Source organism: Cupressus sempervirens, chromosome 1 (genome assembly GCF_028749045.1).
Source record: "Cupressus sempervirens isolate cs-2001-9-10 chromosome 1, ASM2874904v1, whole genome shotgun sequence".
Taxonomy (NCBI): domain Eukaryota; kingdom Viridiplantae; phylum Streptophyta; class Pinopsida; order Cupressales; family Cupressaceae; genus Cupressus; species Cupressus sempervirens.
Window position 1 is genome coordinate 698,332,735 of NC_143118.1, and position 21,629 is coordinate 698,354,363.

Genomic DNA, 21,629 nt, shown 5'->3' on the forward strand with positions numbered 1-21,629 from the left:
GTGAATAGAAGCACTAAAAGGTCACATTTTGAGATTTTTACTAGATTTCATCCTAAAGGAACCATAGAGTCGTTAGAATTTTTTGATGAGACAAGAAGGAGTGTTGAAGATGAGGAATTTCTAGTTTTCATGAAGACTTTACATGAAGAAGTTAAAAGAAATTTGGAACACAAATAATCAGAAGTATAAACAAAGAGTTGATAAACAAAAGAGACACAAATATTTTGAAGTTGGTGATGAGGCTATGATTCATTTAAAGAAGAATATATTTCTAGGTTGTACCTATAGTAAGCTGAAAATGAATAAGTTTGGACCATGTAAGATTTTGAAAAAGTTTGATGGTGGAAATGCCTATGGAGTGGAATTACTAGAGGATATATATACAACACCTATATTCAACATTGTAGATATATTTGAGTACTATGAATTAAAAGATGAGAATTACAAGAAACTAAATTATTATAGAAAGTAGAAATAATACATTCAAAGGATTTTGAATGGCAGAGTAAGTAAGAGTACTAGAGGGAAAGACTAGATGGAATTCCTAGTTTAATGGAAATAAAAAGAAGTTGGAAATAATTCATGGATTACACAAATTGAGTAGGATATTTATGATTCAAGTTAGAATACAAGCAATGCCTAATGTGGACATCATCTCTTTATTAACTCTATGTGTCTGATGCTGGAGCATTTTTGTCTTTGAGCAATCTTGGATCAACTAAAAACATTTCTTGTTTTTTGTACTAGAATATTGTCTATGAAGTACTCATTTCTCCTTTTTTTATCATGTTATGTGTGGTTAATATGTTTATGAGGACCTTTCCTTGATTCTCCTCCTAAGAGAGGAATCCTTGACTATTTATATTTCTCAAGTTGTGAATAGTTCTTTGTAGTCTCTTTTTGGCATGTTTCCTTCTAACAAGGTGTGTTTTTTCTTATGTTAATGTGACATTTTTTAAAGTTAGGAGTGGACTCCTAAGAAATGTGTGGATTATCCTATGAGTCCACAATTCCAACTTGTGCCATAACTAGCTATTTCAGATGCTTGATTAGAGATAAAATAGGAAATTAAGGATAATAGGAGATAGTGAGAAGAAGGATAAAAATAAAATTTGGATTCTACTTTATAAGTTTATTGTATAATGCCAAACCCCGAAAGGCCTCATAGTTTCACATGTTAAAAGATTTCTTTTAATTATTGCATTAGTGGCTCTACCAATTACCTAGCCTTATATGGATATTGTTACCATTGTTGCATGTTTATTTTATATTTCTTCTTTGTGTAACTTTGAGTAGGGCTTGTTGTATGTTTAAGTTCAAGTGTTTCTTCTTGAATATACCTTGCCCATGCATTAGGTACACATAGGTATTTAGGATACATGTTTATCTTAATGGAACATAGTAACTCCTACTAGGATTTAATAGGTGTTATTAGATAATAAATAGTCAATAAAACATAAAGACATCTTATGGTACACTTCTAGGTATACATAGAGTAAATAGGATAAATGTTTGTCTTATAGGGACCTATTGAGTCATATTACATCATAATGTGCATATACCTTACATAATAGGTCCTAGTATATCTTTGTAGTGACTAATATGTGTCATTCGGTAATAATGAGTTTTATATTATTGAACACCACATTTGGACCCAATATGGTACACATATAGATAATTAGGATACAAAGAAGTCCTACTAGGTCATTGCATGTGTTACAAGTTCAAATAGTTCCTAATACACATTTATAGAAAATCTTAAATGTCATTAAGTAATAAAGAGTCTTATGTTACTCAATTTCACATATAAACCAAATAAGACACATACATTAGGACCTATATCAGATAAGCATTCTAATATATTAGACCTACTAGAATTTATTTCTATATAGAATTCACTAATACATAAATTCATTGAGGAACAATAAATTCACCAATAAATTTAATACATGACCATTGAACTAATCACTTACATACATTACATATAGTAAAAAACTTGAAATATATTTAAAATAGAGGACAATGTGCAAAACCATCAAAGCAACATAGATTCTCTCATTTATATATGTATAATATATCTAGATTTCAATATAACTTTCAAAAAAATGTAAACTCATTAAAAATAAACTAAATCATCAAGAAATAATATGCTAATTGAACAATGAAAGCCACATGGACTCGCTCATGTCATGCACATGTAGATAATAAGTTTTGATCTTAATATACTTCAATACAACGTAGAGTCATTTCTAAATAAATAACCCATCACAAAATAGTATAGTCATTGAACCATCGTAGATATGTAGATTCACTTTCAAATTCTACTTTAAATTTTAATGTAATTTCAAGATACAAAAATAAATAGATACTCTAAAGTTCTTGATAGGTATAGTCTGGGACCTCCCTATCTCCTATGATCTCTAAAAATCTTTCATGATCTTGAATAGGGAACTTCCACTTTTTCTTTTCATGTCTTCTTATTTGAATTGTATCAAATTCATTTTTTTTTGCTATAGCTAAATGAATGTAATATAGAATATTTTTGCCACAAATATATTCAACAAAATAAAACTCCTTTTTTGTCAATCTTTGTTTGCTGATAATAGGTGCCCTTGATAAAAGCTTAACCAATTGTATATGTTTTTCCATCATCGTCTATGGTTGGTTTTGGCTACTCTTATTTTTATTTAGTGCATCTAAGAATGTAGTAGTCCACACCTTCAAAGATTGGTGAACATGGAGTTACCAACATTGTTATCCATCAAGTACATAGTTGAAACTCACTCCATATCTCACCTTGCTACTCATATGTTGAGTGAACCATTAGAAAACATCTACAACACCCTTGATGATATACTTATTTTATTGAGGAATCAAAAATGTTCAAAATCAGTGTGTATAATATCAACATCACCTAGTTTGGGTGGTTGTTTTGAGAGGGGGGGTCTCACAAATGCTTTATTCTAATGAATGGGAGGATCCAAAAGATTAATATGTCAAAAAAAAGTGTTCTAATGTGAAAAATAGTTCATTCCAATGACCTCAATCTTGTAGGGATGGAAAGGGAGGATTAAGACTTATTGAAAACCATAAGATCTCCTATCACTTGAACTGTAGAGATTCTTCTGATTATGGTGAGTATGATTTGTCAATTTGTTGAGGTAATAAATGTGAATATCCAAACGATCAATATATTAAGAGGAATTATCCTAATGAAAAGGTCAAAGATCATGCATATGAAGTCAATCTGGTAGGTATAAAATATGTGGTTGATTGCATAGTAAAAAAGAGAGGATCCCTTTTACTTTCAATGAAAATGAGAACTATTATGAAATATAGATAAATAGGAGTTATCCTAACAAAGAAACATTAATATTTTGTGTGTCAGGTCTAAATCTTGTAGTTGTGGAAGAGGTGAATCAAGGGTTCTAAGAAACAAGAAAATATCTAGTCACTATAGCCATAGAGAGGATACATGTAAAGTATATATTCAAGTGTGCTATTTGAATGCATAAACTAGAAAATCATGCAAACCATTTGAATCTCATAGGGAGAGAGAAGGTGGCTCAAATTCTACTACAAACAAGAGGATATGTTGCTACTATAGCCACATGGTATGAAAATTACTATGGAAACTATTTATTATTAATCTCTTATCTTTGAATATTAAATAACTATCCAAAATCAATCAAAAAGTAAAATTTAAAGATAACACAATTGTAACTTCACCATAAAATATATCAATAAATTTGTAGCACAATAAACACAATATTGTTGGGTAAATTATCGCTGGGAAAAATCCAAAGTTGAAAACCAATTTTATAGATGTGGAATTATATTATACTTCATAAAATTAAGAGATACAAAAGTCCTTTCCCTTTACTACTAGAACTTAAATAATCTCTCAATTTTGTTTTTGATATTACACAACTTCTATCCCTAAGACTACCATTATGCCCTTGCTAACATTGCACATCTATTTTCTATCATTACAAATACATTTTCTAACACTACACATACTTCTCAATCTTCTAGTTCTCCAAATTCTACTTGATTCCCTTTTATAGTATTTCTATCAAAAAACTAATAGTTGAGATTTATTCACAATCAATGGCTAAGATTAAAAAAACTCAGCAACCAATAACAAAAATAGTTTCTAGTTGTTTCTAAAAGAGGTCAATTATTTAATGAATAATTATCCCTGATCTAACAAATTTTTTAGTGAAAATTTTATTTCTTAATAATTACAAACGAACCAATATCTATCAGAGCTACACTAATTAACACTCCCTCTTAGTAAGGAAACTATTTTGCATGACATCCAACTTATCACTAAAGAAGATGAATTTTTATTCCCAATGTCATAGTCATAATGTTTGCACCCTTCTCATCTATAGGTATGTACTACAAGTGAACAATCCTATGTTCTAGAAAACCTCTAATGAAGTGATATATGATGTCTATATGTTTAGATGTATCATATAACACTAGTTCTCAAACAACCTGATGTAACTCTGATGTTTGTAGTGTATCACAACAATCTTAACTTCTTGATTAAAAAATGCTACTACCAACTTCCAAAGCCATATATCTTCACATGTCATCATTCTATCTACTATGTATTTTTATTTTACTAAACTAAGAGCCATGAACATATATTTCCTATTGAACATGTAGGAAAATCTAGAGGTGGAGATGCTAAACAGGTTCATTACTGACCAGATCAAAAAGAACATAGACCTAGAGGATAAGTTTGATAGGGTTGCTAACTTCTAGGTGTGTGTTATGATCTCAGCAACCACTACCCTTTATCTCATGTAGACTAACAAGGATGGTGCAATTGATGACAACAAGGTGGAAACTACTCGCTCTCTTTATGGCTTCCTCATTGATCATTGGCTTCCCCTACTCTTGGAGAACCGAAGGACCTAGTAATTAGTTACCTCTTGCTTGTGTGTTTCCTGTTTAGTTTTTTCTTATGCTAGCTAGTTACTTTCTTGGCCTTTGGGCTCTTTTCAATTCTTTATGTTGGATGAATTTAATGGCCAAAAAGTATATGATGGCCAATTTTAGGTATAGTATCAAATCTTTCATAGTTTTTTTGTAGTACTTATTTTACTACCCTGCTTATGGGTGGGTTTTTGATATGTAGAAAGAGGGTTAGGTAATCTCATTGTAATGACTTTGAATTGATCTTTAGTAAAAAAAAATTCTCTATTATGTGTTAGTCCCTAGTTTGGTTGTGTCTTAATTTCAAAAACATTGTGCAAGAAATATAGGATTAGGTATGGTAGCGTTATCTAAATTTGTAAAAAAAGGTATTTAACAAAGGAATTTGAAGAGAGTTACTAGGATTGAAGTAATAGAGTGCATGATCACATTCATAGACAAGAAGGGGTAGAAAGTAATCAAGAATTAGTCCATAATCAAAGTACAATATGCATAAACCAAAATAAATGGTTAAATATCAACACTATAAAATAAGAAAGGCTTTTGATAATCATATAGCTACAAGAAAATAAATTAGTAACTTGTTTTAAAGTAGGATTTGATTAGACTACCTATTGATTTAGAGGCACCTTAAGAATAGACAAGGTGGAAGTATACAATCCTTAGATCCAACAATAGAACCTAGTACTTATTACTTTTTCAATAAAGAGTATACTCCAATAATACTCATAATAAAAACTTCCAAGTAGAAACTATTAGTTTCAGGGAACATTAAGATCATATTGAATATGTCCACAAAAAACTTGTATTCTTCAGAGACATTAAACTTTTTTCTCTTTTGTGGTATTACCAAATTTGAAAGTGAGATGTAGAAAGAGAGATTGAGAGTCAAACATTCTAATAGTAAGCTTAAAAATAATCCTTTAATATTATATTTTTAATATTTTGTTCATGTAATTGAGAATATTTTATACAAGAATTATTAATGTGTAACAAAAATTTATTACTTTGTAAAAAATATCCATGGTTGAATTTTTCTATAAAACTAAAGTATTGATAATTATATCTCAAGTATTATATTTATTTAAAGCCTTTACTTACAATTTTTTTTTAAACTTTTAATATTTCATCTATTAAGGGTGATATTTTTCCTTAGATGATGAGGAGAGACAATATTATAGCATTAATTTAGTTATTCATAACTTACTTGAGTTTGAACACTATGCAAATAATATTTTTGGGACATCTATCCTATTCTTCTTTATTTTACTATCCACTAAAAAGCTTCTACAAAATAAAAAATATCCATATCATATCAAATTGTTTTTCCTAGTCTTCTTAATCATATTGGATATCAGTGCATAATTAGAATACAACTAATCTACCTTAAATATTTTATAGATGTACATGAAAATTGTAATATAATATTAAGTAGTCTAAAATTTTAGAATAGTGAAAAAAAATGGAAATCTTTGTAACAAATGTGCATTATCAAAGGACCTCTCACGTAAGCTTTTCCATTAATTATCGTTTCTTTTGAAAAACATAGATCATTCAACATAAAATGATTATTGAGAAAGTCCAATTAAAAAAGAAATATAAAGTTTTCACTATTATTATACAATATTTTAATGCTTATATATAAGTTAACAATTGCACAAGTAGATAGTAAATACCTTAGCATATAAACTACCTACTAATGCCAATAACTAACTGATTTTAAATAGTTTTAAAAGACATGATAAATATGTTTTGTTTTTAAATAGACATTAGTAAGACAAGGCATGCATATTTATGGCCACCCTTAAATATGACACACTAACAAATAAATTAAGCTTGCTAAAAATAAGTCAACTTTGACTATTCAGCACTTTTTGTCTAAGAATTAAACTTTAGTGTGTGATATAATATAGAATATTTATTCTCATAGGACAATATGGACAACACTAACTATAATTTTTGTTTTTTAAAGATCCATTTGATTTCTTTTTATATAATCCAAATGCTAAAGCCGCAAGCCCAATGTCATTCTCCAATCAATGTTTCCAAAAGTAGACAAACAGGTTATTTTGTTGTATGAAAAGTCTTTTATTAATTTTTTTAACATTTGACTTACTTGTCCCTTCATTTTCTCTTACAATTTTATATATATATATATATATATAAAACATTTGACTTACTTGTCCCTTCATCTTCTCTTAGAAATATATATATATATATATAGATATATATATATATATAGATATATATATACACGCAAAAACTTATGTAATTAAGCTACAGCAACTCAAAAAGGATTGCTCCTCTCTATAAATGTAACCAAATCGGCAAACCACATTAAACATTGTCTCTTTAAACTTTATTTCGTGGTTGCCAATTTTTCTGAGACAATTCATCTTTATTGAGCTACAAACAGCATCATTACCGTACAAGCACCGAGGCAGGCGAAGAATGGTTGATGAAGAGATATTATATGAAATGGAGCGAAGGCGGCAGGAAGACGATGCCACTGTGCAATCAATTCAGGAGTCTTCTGGTATTCTTAGGGTTCGTGCGCATCGTTTGAAAGAAGAGACGAGCAAATTAGAAGTTGAATATCACCGTTTGCGTGAGTGCATAACTGAGCATAAATTGATTGAAACATTGGAAAAGATCTGCGACATCCTTGACGATCTGCGTATTATAGTCGGCCATGGAAAATCGACCCAATCTCATTACAGTAGGAGAGATTAAATATCACAGACACTATCTTTAAATTGTTCGATTAAAAGTGTTAAATAGTCCATAAAAGAGGTGACTTAAGACTGTGCAAAGCACAGAGATTATTAGTGTATGAAGAACAACCATTTTTCCTTCCAACGGTGGTCCGTTGAGCTTCCAGATAATGGTTTTTTTATTTATATAGAATATCTCAGCCAGTTCATTCAATCGTATTGTAGCGTATGCTCAGACTTAAAAGGGATTAGTAAAGATTCCCTGCTTTTAAGGATGGATGTAGCCAATACTAGCTGAAACACTATAAATGTTTGCGTTCATTACTCTTTGGTTTCATTTTATTATTTTCTTCTATTTTCTGTTTTCAGTTTCATTTTCAAGTCCACTTGAGAGAGGACGCTGACAAGAATATGAATAATTCACTGATTGTATGGTTCGATAGGTGAATGGTCTCAGGGATACACGATCTTGTTAATGACGATAAAATTGTCCATCATGTTTTCGATTAAAGATAAACAGTTTATTACTGGGACCTGAGATCTCAAAAGTCTTAAATAAAAAATAAGCATGAAAGTCCCAACGTGAAACAGTGTCCACATCTTCAGAGACATTCACGGCCAAAACTGATATCAAAAACCAAATCAAATAAATATACTAACATCCCAACAAAAATAGAGGAAAAAAAATAACGCACAGGTGCAAGAAGCTAGACTTATTCTTCCACCTTATCCTTCAGCTCTTGTTGAATGGCTTTATATTATCTGTGACCTCTTTATATCCTCTTTGTGTATCCAAGTCCTTTTCTTCTTCTTCTTCATCTTTGATTAAGTACATATACCCAGACCAGCATCCTCCATATCCTCCTCAGCTTCCTTCTAATGGAACACCAGCTTCACCTCCTTTTCCACATCCAAATTACCCAGCACTCTGTTCATGCTGTCAATTCACATAACTTTGTCATAGTTCTTCTAGGTTGTGTGGGCTATTATCTATAGTGCTGAAGTTATGGTTTTTAAATATTTTTTTAGGTTTTATATTTTAATGATGTCTTTTATATTTATTATATGTTGCTATATGTATAGTTAGTCAATAATTTTATACTATTTAATATGAGCATGAGAAGTTTTCTGTGGGATAGGACTAATGATAGTATTAGATAGGAATAATGATAGTATTAGATGTTTGTTCTTTGTCTAGTGATGTTTATATTGGTCAATTATGTTGTACCTATCCAAATATCTATTAATCATTATAAAAACTCTGGACAAATTTAACATTTGTATTTTTAAATAAAGAAATAGGGATCCCATCATAATTAAGTTGTTATATGTAAGGCTCAATGAACAAGTTAATCTAAGCATACTATGGATCATTTTTCTTCTTTCTCAAGTTGTTTCAGCCTTTTTTTAATGTGTTGATTAAGAAGACTCTTGAACTCAAAGAACAGAAAAACAAGCACTACAAGCTTTTAGTGAGAAGGGCCATTACACCGATCAACTAACTAGCACACTAGTCATTACAGCTCAATAATCATATATTAACAAAATCATCAATAACCTCATTTTAATGCTAAAAGTTTTGTAATATGAATGGTGTTACTAAAATTTGAAATTTGAAATAGACTTCTAGTTTATAATATTACTACGAAAATTTCACATTATATTTTTTAAGTCAAGCTTCTAATTTGACCAATTCATTTATAAATAGGGCAGTATTATGATTTATTTACCATATAAAAAAGAAATTTTAAGATTAACATGAAACAATCTTTATAAATTATTTTTAGTTTTATTAATTTAAAATCTATTTAATTTAAATAAATTTATTAATAAAGAGTCAAGTTGAATCTCTTATATGAACCCTCCTTAATAAAATTAAATAATTAAAAAATTTCAAAATAAACTGAGAATTGTTTTACAACCAACTATAATTTTATTAGAAAAAATATATGAGTTTTATAACTAACTATTTAAGAAATTAATTATCTTTAATGCTAATTACATTAAAAATCATTTAAGCTTAGATACAATATGCTATCTTATATAATAATTGATACATAAAAGCATGACTTTAAGTTACACTACTAAACCCAAGAAAGGAGATTAGTATTAACAAAATGTCTCTAATTCTTGTTAATAAAAACTTATCCCATCATTCTAAGAGATCGTGATTTAAAAAACATTAAAGCTTATCAACATATATCAACAAATCAATGTTTCAATCCGATAGGGAATATGCTGGCACCCTGCACATGGGACACTTATTTCTCATTCCAAGCCATTGTTGTATGCAATGCCTGTGAAATATGTGGTTTTCATTGCACAACAAATGACACGCCTCTTCGTCCGCTTCAAAATCATTTAAACAGATCGGACACATGACATTTTCATTCAAATGGTTCTGTTGCATTTTAATGGTTGGGAGATCTTTCATTAGTTTTCTTACTTTTCGCTCCCTTTGTCTTTCTGATCTTTGTTCCAAATAGCCCAAGAAGACATTCCAAATTAGTTCTCTCACTTCTGCTTTAACAGAATGGAACTGTTTCCTTGGATTAAAATTTAAATCACAATAAGGACTGGGATTGGCGTAGATGCAGCAACTTTTGTTGTATAATAAATACTCTTCTTGTATTGAATTCACTACATCTAACATCACGCGAAGATGAAATCTGAAATTAGTAACTCGATTTATTGGGTCTCTGTGGTACGTTTCTATTTCAGTGATAACATGACATTTCAATTGTTGAAGACGAGCTTCTAGGCCGGCAATCACTTCCCTAATCCGACCTGCCTCTCCTGTCTGTGACACTTTCCCAACCTATTTACTGACCTGCCTCTCCAAATAGTTGTTTATTAATTGAAAGAAAACGATGTTGAATGTACCCTCCTATATATGTATCCTACCAATAATTATGAATTGAGAACGAATAGACACCTACACTCCTTAGAAGTGTAGTAACATCTACTTACAAGACTTCTGAAAACTCGGTCAAAATTAATAACACTAAGAAAAATTAGTTGAAACCTTATATAGATCAGTTATTTAAATTAATTAATTATTAAATGTTAACTAGTTTACACTTGAAAAGATGTGTGCCGGTAACAATAGATAAACAATATATTCAATATGGAATTATAAAGGAAATAAATTTAGTGTAGGATATATTTGAAATAAATTTTGATATTTGAATCTTTTATTAATATTTATCTTTTTGTTCAAGACTTTTTAATATTTATGATATGACTTTATTTATTTTAATGATTTCAATATGATAAAAAATAATATAATGTATAGAAATGAATATTCTTTTAAATGAGACTGTTATATAGATTGTAACTTTTATTTTTTCAATCATTCATAATGTACAACACAATAAAAAATCTATGATGGCTTGTGAAAATTTGTCTTTATTTTTGCTAAGTCTCAAACAAATTATTACAAATCTAAATTTTTTCCCTACAAACTAGGAAAATATATCTAATGATTTCAAATACACATTACAAATTAAACTTCAGCAATTTAGAGTCGCCTACAAACTAATAAATCACAATTCAATGTTCAACAAATAAAATGTTCAATATATGAAACACGTATTTATTGGCATTAAATCTATGAATAATATATAAAACAAATATATTAAAAATATTTTTTATAGGTAGTTGTTCATACTCTAATTAGAAGAATAATACAAATATTTGTGTATGTGTGTGTGCATATATCAAAAACTTAAAATTCACTTAGCAAAAATCAAATAACAAGATTTTTTTTTAAGAGGGCTAGGAAATACAAGAGGGGGCTAGGAAATTCATTCTCCAAAGAGAGTTGGTTAATATGGGCAACATTAAACAATTTTTTTTGGTTGATTGGAACTCTTGATAGGTAGGTGGAAATGACATCTTCAAGGAACAAATTTATTTATAATTAAATAATTTAAAATTATATTACTTTGACTTTGTTCTATGCTAGCTAATATAGATCAAATCTGTTTCAAATCAACAATGCTCATGTTTTTCTTAGGAGGTCAAACTAGGCTTTTGAAATTAAAAAGCAGCCAAAATGAGGGTTGATCCAATATAGAAAAAAAATATATCCAAGATCAGTTTGTATTAATTACCACAAGATCATGCCTTGTGAAATTTCAAACAAAATACCCATACCCGTAATAGTAAAGTAAATACTACCATAAACTTCAAGAGTTTTAACAATATAAAAAATAATGGCCATCCCCTTTCAAAATTAATGAAAAAATACCCATACCCATAATAGTAAAGTAAATACTACCATAAACATCAAGAGTCTTAAATATATAAAAAATAATGGCCATCAGATGAACAATGGCCATAAGATGAATATTAGCCCTATGATCAGTCCAAGGCTAAAACAAAACAAAACAAAATAAAACATAACATAACCACACTAATAGGGGAAGCATCATAGGTTCCTTGGATTTTCCAACAATAGTCATTGCCATCAACCAAGCATGGTTCTTTCCCACCTCAAAGGTCAAACCATGTTATTCCCAATGGCTTGGTAAATATTTTACTAACTATTTTTCATACCTAAAATATTCCATTTCTATTTCACCATTCTTAGTCAGTTCTTTTGTTAAATGATACATAATGTCAATACGTCTATTATAGATTGAGTAATTATTGGTTAGTTCAAGAATCATATGAGGTTGGACCCAAACCCATATGAAAGACATAATCAGAAGTTATCTTTCTATAATTAGAGTTTTTCTTCCAAACCACTATCTATGTAACCAACTAGCCTAATTTTATTTTATTTTGTAGTAAATATCATATTCTTTTGTACAATTAATATACATATCGGACAATGAAATTCCTTTAATTTTTTCATAAACTACAAAATAAAACATACAACATGCATTATATCAAGTCAAGATGTTATCAAATTAATTAAACTATCAGTTAAATTATTCATCATTGTTTCATTCACATTGTTCTTGAAATCTTTGCTTCTCAACTCTCAAAACTATAATTTTTAGTGTTGAGGTTGTATTTCTATTTTTCCATTCTAAAATTCCCCAAAATTTTATTTGAATTTATTTATATTTTAAAAATAATAATGCACTTTTTTTACTCCTATGCCTTGAAAATGTGTCAAGAAACTGAATTCTAACATTTGAAAATTATTTTTCATAGATTCTTTAAAATTTGTAATGTCAAAATTTGTCAAGCATACTTGAGGTGCACTATATATGACATAAGTGACATCACTCAAAGAAACATGACTTGTCCTCTTTATGAGTATCAACTAGACACAATGAGTTATAAGGATTCTAGTTATTCTCATAAGAAACACTTCTTCTTGTGAAATCCTACTAATGCAAGATGATTATTTTTTAAATCCATTTCTAATTGGTTTCTTGTCAACTATGGTGATACCTAATTCAATTAGATATATTGATAAGTTAAGAGAATTTTAATATGTGATTTTTAGACTTTATTCTAGAGTTACCTTTGTTGGGAAAACCCCTCCGCTTAGAAAAAGTCACTTATTTGCAATATCTTGAAATGAAAAAATATAGTCGTGTAGATTATTTACTAGATGATTTAGAAGATCTTGTTCATGTGGAGAAATTATATACAAATGACTATCCTAGACTAGTCAAGCTTCCTAGTAATGTTGGAAAGATTCCAAAACCTCAATTTTTTTGAAAACAATGCATAATAATAATAATACAATTTGCTTCAAGGTTTTTTGAACTTAGTTCAGTAGTGTGGCTTGATGCAAGTGGTTACAATCATTTGGATAATCATCATGAAGGGATTAGATATCTATCAACTCTCAAAATCCTCAACCCAAATTTTCTACCAATTACCTCTACGCATTTGTAAATTTACTAATTGATTGATGTTGAATTTAAATAGCTCACATAACAAATGATGTGACATTTTTTTATAGTAAACAATTAAAACTACTATAATTCTTATTAAATAAATTTTGTATTATTTATAAATAAATAAATAAATAAATAATTTTCCATAAAACACATATAAACTTATATTTGGATTTAAGACAACAAATAATGGATGATTTAGGAAACAACAAATCATTCATAAAAAGATTCTTCAAAAAGTATAATAAGAAAATGTGAAAGTAAGGATATTGTAGATTGATTAATTTTGAAGATCAAAATTAATAATTATAGTTGGAATTGTGAGAAATCATATATATACAAAGATAGGGTCTAGAAGAATTCAAAATCATCACTTTATAAAGAAAAAGGGATTACAACTAATAATGAATAAGAAGTGAAAATTAAGGAAAACAAAAAGTAAAAATTTAAAGTGAGAAAATAAATAACAACAAAATGTATTGTTCTAAGAAAATAATATAAATCAATAACATTTTATCAAACATTTGCTATGGAGAGAAAACATTATTCCATATAGAGAAGGAGAAATGAATATATATATATATGGTAGAAGCAGATATTATGGTCATAGGGAGCATATTTAAAGATATTATCACAGAGGATAATATTTAGATTACAAAGGGAAAACTAGAGTGCAAATGGGTTATCACAAGTTTGGAAAAATAAAAAAATAAAAGTAAATATTTTCAGCAAAAAAGTAATTTGAAGCTCTTATCCAAGAATCCTCTAATTTAAGTGGAACAAATCGAGTTGCTTTCAAGCTTTAGGAAACAAGTGACCTAAATATTAACACTTCTTCTTTATAAAAAATGATTTTCTTTTAAAATATATATATTTCTACATTTGGATAATAACTATTCTAAATTATTGATTGTAAGAAGTATTAATTATAAATTTATAGTTAAAGTTTTAAAAAATAGGTGCATATATACTTAGGATAAAATTTATCTTAAAATAAAAAAAGATAATCGTTAGTAGAAAATGAATTCTGTAAAATATTCATTTAATTTTATCTATGCTAATCATGCATCTAAGAAAAAATTGATAAACAATGTTTTAACTTTTTGCATACTAAATATGGCCTCCTCTTTTACTATAAATCAATTCCAACTTGATTACCTAGAAGAGTATGTCACTAATCTAATGACAATAAATAGGGAGGAAATTCTCGCTCTAGATCTTCAAAGTTTTAAAAGTGGAATACACCCAGCAATAATGTAAGAAGTACATAATTTATTCTAGATGGATATGAATAGGTTTAGAGGTAGAATCTATTATGAGATTAGTGAAAGATTCTTATGGTAAAAAATTAGGATCAAGTATCTTAGAAAATGATTTTCTTTATATTAATTTTTTTAGCTCTAGTTTAATAAACATACATTTAAAAATTTTAAAAATTTTAAAGAAAAATATTTTATAGTTATTAACTCACAATCTTTCTTTGACATAAATAACTTAGGATCCATCTTGATTGATCATGCTAAATTTTTTCCTAAACAACATATTAAACTACAAACAAAAGAGACTCTTAAATTGATATGTAACATATAGTAAAATATGTAGGTTTTGTAGAATCTGAATTGAGGCTCTTTAATCTGATTATCATATGTTGATCTTAGATTGGTTTTGACAAATAATTGTCCATACACTCAAGTCATTTACTTAGTTCATGCGAAATAAGCACCATGTTCTGAGCAAAACAAATAAGATAGAGCATATCGAGTAAATAGTTTGTATTGACCCATTCAAGTGCCAAGTAGATTGTATGTGCCAAGTGATTCAAGTGCCGAGAAAGCAGTGCATGCCAAGTCATTTAGATGCAAAGTGACAAAATTGAAGTTACAATTTAGAGTAATACAATTTTGACATAGTTGTTTGTATTGGCACAAACTACTATGCAAACCATTTTTTAGCCAACTTAAGTATTGTTTTACGATATTTTTTTGATAAGGATAAATCTTAATTGTGAATCCCTATGCATTAAATGCATCCAATATGAGAAAGGGAAGGTTTAAGTAGAAATATGGGTGAATCACTACTGTTGATACACACCTAAACCTAAATCACTTAGGTCTTCTTGAGGAAGATAAACCCTAAACTCTATGTATGAGAAACATGAATGCTAAGGAGAATTAAAGAGATTTTGTATGCACAAATCGAGCATTCATGGTTATTAAGGTGTTATAAATTGAGTTACATTGCAGAATTAGTTAAAGGAGAATAGAGGAAAGAAATGAGAGGACAACAAAGGTGCATTTGATCAAAAAGGATCAAGTAGATGTCAGTATAGAGGTGATCTGACATCAAGCAAAAAAGTGCTAACTGAAGGAACATTGCTAAAAAAATTTAACATGTGAATTAGTTAAATCTCTTAACATAGTAGTCTTAATAGGTTGTTGTAAATCCTTTAACATGGTGCTTACTTCATTTTAAGTTAAATTCCTCTTACTATTTATACTTTTATCAGAGTGTTTAAATCCTTTAATAGGGTAAGATCTAACAATCTTGTAAGCCTTTAATAGGGCATACCTTTTATAGGGTAGATCATGTTTCATGGTCAAACAATGTAACCTTAAGTGGATACGCTTTATTACTATAGTAGTGAATATTTGTGGGTGTCATCCCCACCCTAGTTTTACCTTCTCCTTGGAGGCTTTCTAGGTAACCAAATATCTTGTGTCATACATGTATTGAATATTTAATTTCATGCTATGAATGTATATACTTAATTTGATATTTTAGTTTATATACACAAATTGTCAGATGGATGTGTGGTGAAAAGTTTTAGAGGTTAAAATTTTTAAGTGCTAATTCACCCCCACTTCTCCACTCTCAAAGTTTACTTTCCTATTGTATTTCCAACATCATATTTAGTTTGAATATCAATATATGTAAAACTAATGCTTTAAAGATTTCCATTATGAAAAGATCACTCATGGTAGAATTGATATTTTTAGAAGATTCTTTCATAGAGGACCCAAAATCAACTTCTTTGATCTTAAATAGAATCCCTTATTTTTCTCATCGTACTTTAGAAATGAAAGTTATCTTTAATATTAAAAAGGAAGGCTTTGATAATATGAAATCTCCTATATGAAATTATTTTGAAGAGGGAGAAAGTAAAAAAGTTATGCCACCACTTGTCTTACTTATATTGGGAGCTATTATCTCTGTAGACCAAGAATGGGAGGCTAGAGTATTTATCATTGTGCCACCTTTTTATCTTATTTAGAGCTAAAGATAGTTGTAGACAAAACAAAGTGTAAGGAAAGTTCCATGCAAGATATTAGTGAAATGAGAGGGTCAAAGCCATAGTAGTAGGGGGTAGAGACCTCAAAACATATAGGCTTAATTAAGACATACCAATAATACTTAATGAGGAAGACAGAGGCTTAAGAACTTAAATAAGTAGAAAGAGAGAGGAAAAGGATTTTGAATGAAGGAGTCATTAGTGAGAAAATTATATTTATTTATAAACATGATTTTTAAATTATATTTAACCTTTTCTAAGAAAAGTTCTTCTCAATGAATGGTATTGAAATACTTTAATTAACTTCAAACTTAATCATTTTAGTTATATTAAATATTTATTATTTTATTTAACACATTTTTTATATTATTTTTTAAAGATAAACAAAAGTGCTAAAATGTATTTTGTAGACAAACAGAAAGGGATGATATATTTGAGATTCATTTTTTAACATTTCAATTTGATAGATTTCAAAAGTGACATTTCACAAAAAGCTATAATATGTTGAAAAAATTAATGCCAATTACATATGATGTATAGTAGGAAAAGTCATTTATTTGGTAAGTGGTACAATTGCTTTCTCACAATTTCATGTTTCTATTATGTTGTCTCATGTAGTAATATGATGTCATTTTATGACATTGCATTTCTTTGAGATACTTCAATCTAAAAATTGACAAGTGTTAAGTGTATTATTTAACATTACAATTAAATTTAAATCATTAAAAGTCTTATTAATATCAAATAAATAAAAAGATAATATTAGTCATTAATTATTAATTATTTATTAGCTATTTATTTTTTTATTTATAATAAAAATACTATCAATTTCGTGTTGATTTAAAAAATTTAAAATTAAATTTGATTTAATTAATTTTTAATAGCTTTAAATATTTCAAATATTTCATGTAAGTACACTCTATTTTTTAATAGATTAGTAATAAAATAAGAAAATAATGAATATAATATTACAACAAAATTTTTAATGAAATATGATGATTGAAATGAAAATTGTGAAAACAACAAACTTGATGATTAAAACACAAAAGACTAGATAAAGCCAGTGAATGGTATTTTGGGAACATCAAACCCTCACAAAGTAATTTATTTTCATCACAAACAATCAAGACCTCCTCCTCTATCGGTGAGCAACAAATTTGTTGTATTGATGAAGGAAAAGAAAGTGAAAGAATATAGAATAATTTTGAATCCACAATCAAAGCACACAAAGAAAGACAAAAGGAATTAGTCAAAGCAGTAAAGATTGTGGCAACAACCAACAAGGAAGGAGAGAACTGGTAGCAGGTCATAAATAAGAAGAAAATTTGAAATTTGAAACATAATACCATACCAAAGCCTTGTGAAATATCAAAAGCAATGGATTTAACCTATAAAAAAAAGATATTCTTCAGCAAAACTCAATCTGCAAAAATCTGAGATTATATTGAAAGGTACCTGAAAAAGGCAGGATAATCTGAAGCAGTTAGCACTAATAAGATAATAAAGCCTAACATAATCTTATAAGTAAACCAATTACCACTAGGTCATAACCAATGGTTTACAAAGATTAAAAAGATGTTAGGGCTTCTCCAAAAAAGGTGCAAAATTAACAACTATATATTCCAAAAAAAAGGTGATTTGGCTCCCCTCTCTACCCTAAAGCCCCCTTTATCTTAGAAGGTAACAATATTTGGATTATATGTATTGCCACAAAATCCTTTTCAATGCTTCATCCAAAATTTATTCCATCATCAAAATCCATTTTTCAATTTGGCAATTTCCCCAAACAAAAACCTAACATGACAATTTCAAATTAGGGTAATAAAAAATAGAAGGAATAAAATCAAGCCACCCACGATTATCTTCAGCAATAAAGTAAGTGAGAAGCTCTGGTTTGACTATGAAGAAAAGGGGATTTATGTTTTTTGGACTGGACCAAAATATGCCCGATCAGATCTGTCTAAAAGGCTCAAAACCCTCCTCAACAAATAGGTAAGTATGACCTTTCCCTCTAATGGTTTAACCTACTTAGAAATCAAGGAAAATAAGTATAAAAAATCTTTATTAGAAAATCATCTTTGTTTTTCTAGAGGACATAGCTTAAATTTCTTTAAATGGTTTCCAAATTGTAATGAAGAATCGATAACTTCCCTAAATTTACTAGTTTGGATTACATTAGATAATATCCCTACAGAGCTCATTGATATGAAATTATTTATTTAAGTTGGTGAAGCTCTGGGAAGACTATTGGGATATGAACCTCATAATGATGAAACTAATACAATAAAGCTCCTAGTTTGTCTCAAACCAAATCTATATTATCAAAGGGTAATGAAAGTTATTTCTAAAAAATCTATTTATAGGGTTAATTATTCAATCTACAAAGGAATAATTAGCAAGATAATGCTCATTAAAGAGAGACAGATAGAAGCAATTAACACCTCTCACTTCAAAGAAGTTAATGTGGATACTAAAATGGAGAAATAGTACATAGAAATGATAATTAAAGTACAAAAACCATCCCATAGAAGGTTAGAAGAATATCCAAAGAAAGAAACTACAAGATCCCTAAGTTCAATTATTATTAAGGAAGCACCAGAGGAAGGAGAAGTGATTGAATTTTCAATCTTACATAGTTATCACAAAAATATGAGGAAGTGGCCAGAAATCACACATATAGTTGATTTTAACCAATTCATCTAGATACGATAAAATGAAGATATATAATTCTTGAAGGGCCTGGATCAACAAGCCTCACTCTTAAAAGAAGGCAATATGGAAATAGCTCAAGAGATATCAGAAATTACAAAGAACATATCAAGTATTAAATTTCTAAATGAGGAAATAAAACTAAAACTTAATGATATTATTAACCAAATAGTATTAGCTCATCAGAAAACTCAAGAAAAGAATAAAACTAACAAACCCAGGGAAGATATCCGTCAGAAAAAAAATGCCACAAAAAGAAAAAGAATCATAAGGAGAGTATCCAACTAGTTGTCTCATGCAATTAGGATTTGAAAACCAACAAAAAAATTACTCAAAATAACATTGAGGCATTAGTAACCACTATTGAATAAATTGAGAGTGCGAGACTTTATTCAGTAGCAGTTCTAGAAGTTAACGAAAAGAGGTTACTAAATAACAGTCTAAATAAAGAACCAGCAATGGTAGAGGTTAATAAGGATGAGGTAATCCCAACAAAAGAAGATAAATTTTTTTTAAAAAAAATTGGCAAACACAATAGTAGAGGACATTAAAGGAAAGAATAATAGAGGAAAACAATAATATTTTGAAGGAAAATGAGTTGATGGAGGTAGCAAGAGATGTCTATCCATAGGAAGATGAGATCTTAGAGAAAGAAAAAGATAAGATGGAATACTTAGAACAATAGACAAAAGAAATCAATGAAGCACTCTATGAGGAAATAACTGAGGAAGGAATGGAAGAACCCAAAGCAGTGCTAGGAAAAAACTTTTAGACCTTGGGGTTGAGAACTACACCTTTAAGGACCTTAGAAGAAACGTTGATGCTTTCAATCTAGAATCAAATACTTGAGGCATAGAACAATCATATTCGGCCCTTAATATCCAAAATAATACAAAGATCCATAAGAATTTAGAGAGAGAAAATCACACAAAGAAATTCAAAATAGAGTGCAACACTAGAGGAGCAAACAAAGCTTACTGACATTTTTGATGTTGGGAAGGGGAAGATCCTTCCCAAATAGGTATGAAGATTCTATCATGAAATGTTAGGGACCTTAATGCCTCTAGCAAGCAACAATATTTTTAAAAATGTATTAATAAATATAAACCTAATTTTTCATTGATCCAAGAGAATAAATTAAGTAACCTAGAATTAGATAAGTTCAAAGAAAAATCTGGCTATAGGAAAGTAAAAGGAGTTTCTTCAGAAGGGGCCTCCAGAGGGTTAGCTATCATTTGGAACTTGAAATCTTAACAAGTTGAAACCTTAAGGAATGAAAATAATTGGTTAAGTCTTAAAGTAGTTGATTGGAATAATTCTTTGACCTTTAAACTAGTTAATATCTATGACCCTATAACTAATTTTGAAAAGAAAATGGTATGGGATGGCATTAGTCTACATATTTAGCAAGATAGAACCTTCTACTTTCTAGGAGGTGATTTCAATGCTATTACATCCCTAAAAGAGAAACTGAGAGGGTTGGGTATGTTGGCATTATATTGTATTTGTCATTAGTGACAACACTTATTCGATTCTAAATGATTACTGAGCTCATCGCTCAGTCTATAGTGTATACTGAGCATTCAATGGTTACCTTGTAGGTTCATCACTTAAGCAATTCACACTGAGCATTCTTGAAGCTACCAAGTGAGTGTGCAGTCTAGTAGTTCACAACGATCGTTCCTAAAGCTACCGAGTGAGTGTGCAGTCTAGCAGTGTCTACTGAGCCTACAATGTTTACTGAGCTTCACAGTGTCTACCAAGTCATTGGTTTGTGTGACGAAAGCTAGTGTTTACCAAGTGATGAATGTGTAGTGTTTACCAAGTGAAATCAAGGTAAATGAAGAATTCATTTTTTACCGAGTGACACTATGTCTACTAAGTCTCCAATGGTTACTGAGTCCCAAGCTACGTTGTGTGATTAGTATGGACCAAGCTTCTACTTCTACCGAGTGCATGATGATGTCGAGTAATGTAGTGGATGCCGAGTATCAGAAGGTCACCAAGTTAGCTTGATGAACCCGAGTTTTCTACTATTTGGCTAACTCAGTAATATTTTGTTCACTTGTGTTTTGGCTAACCTTGCAATTGTAATTATTTGAA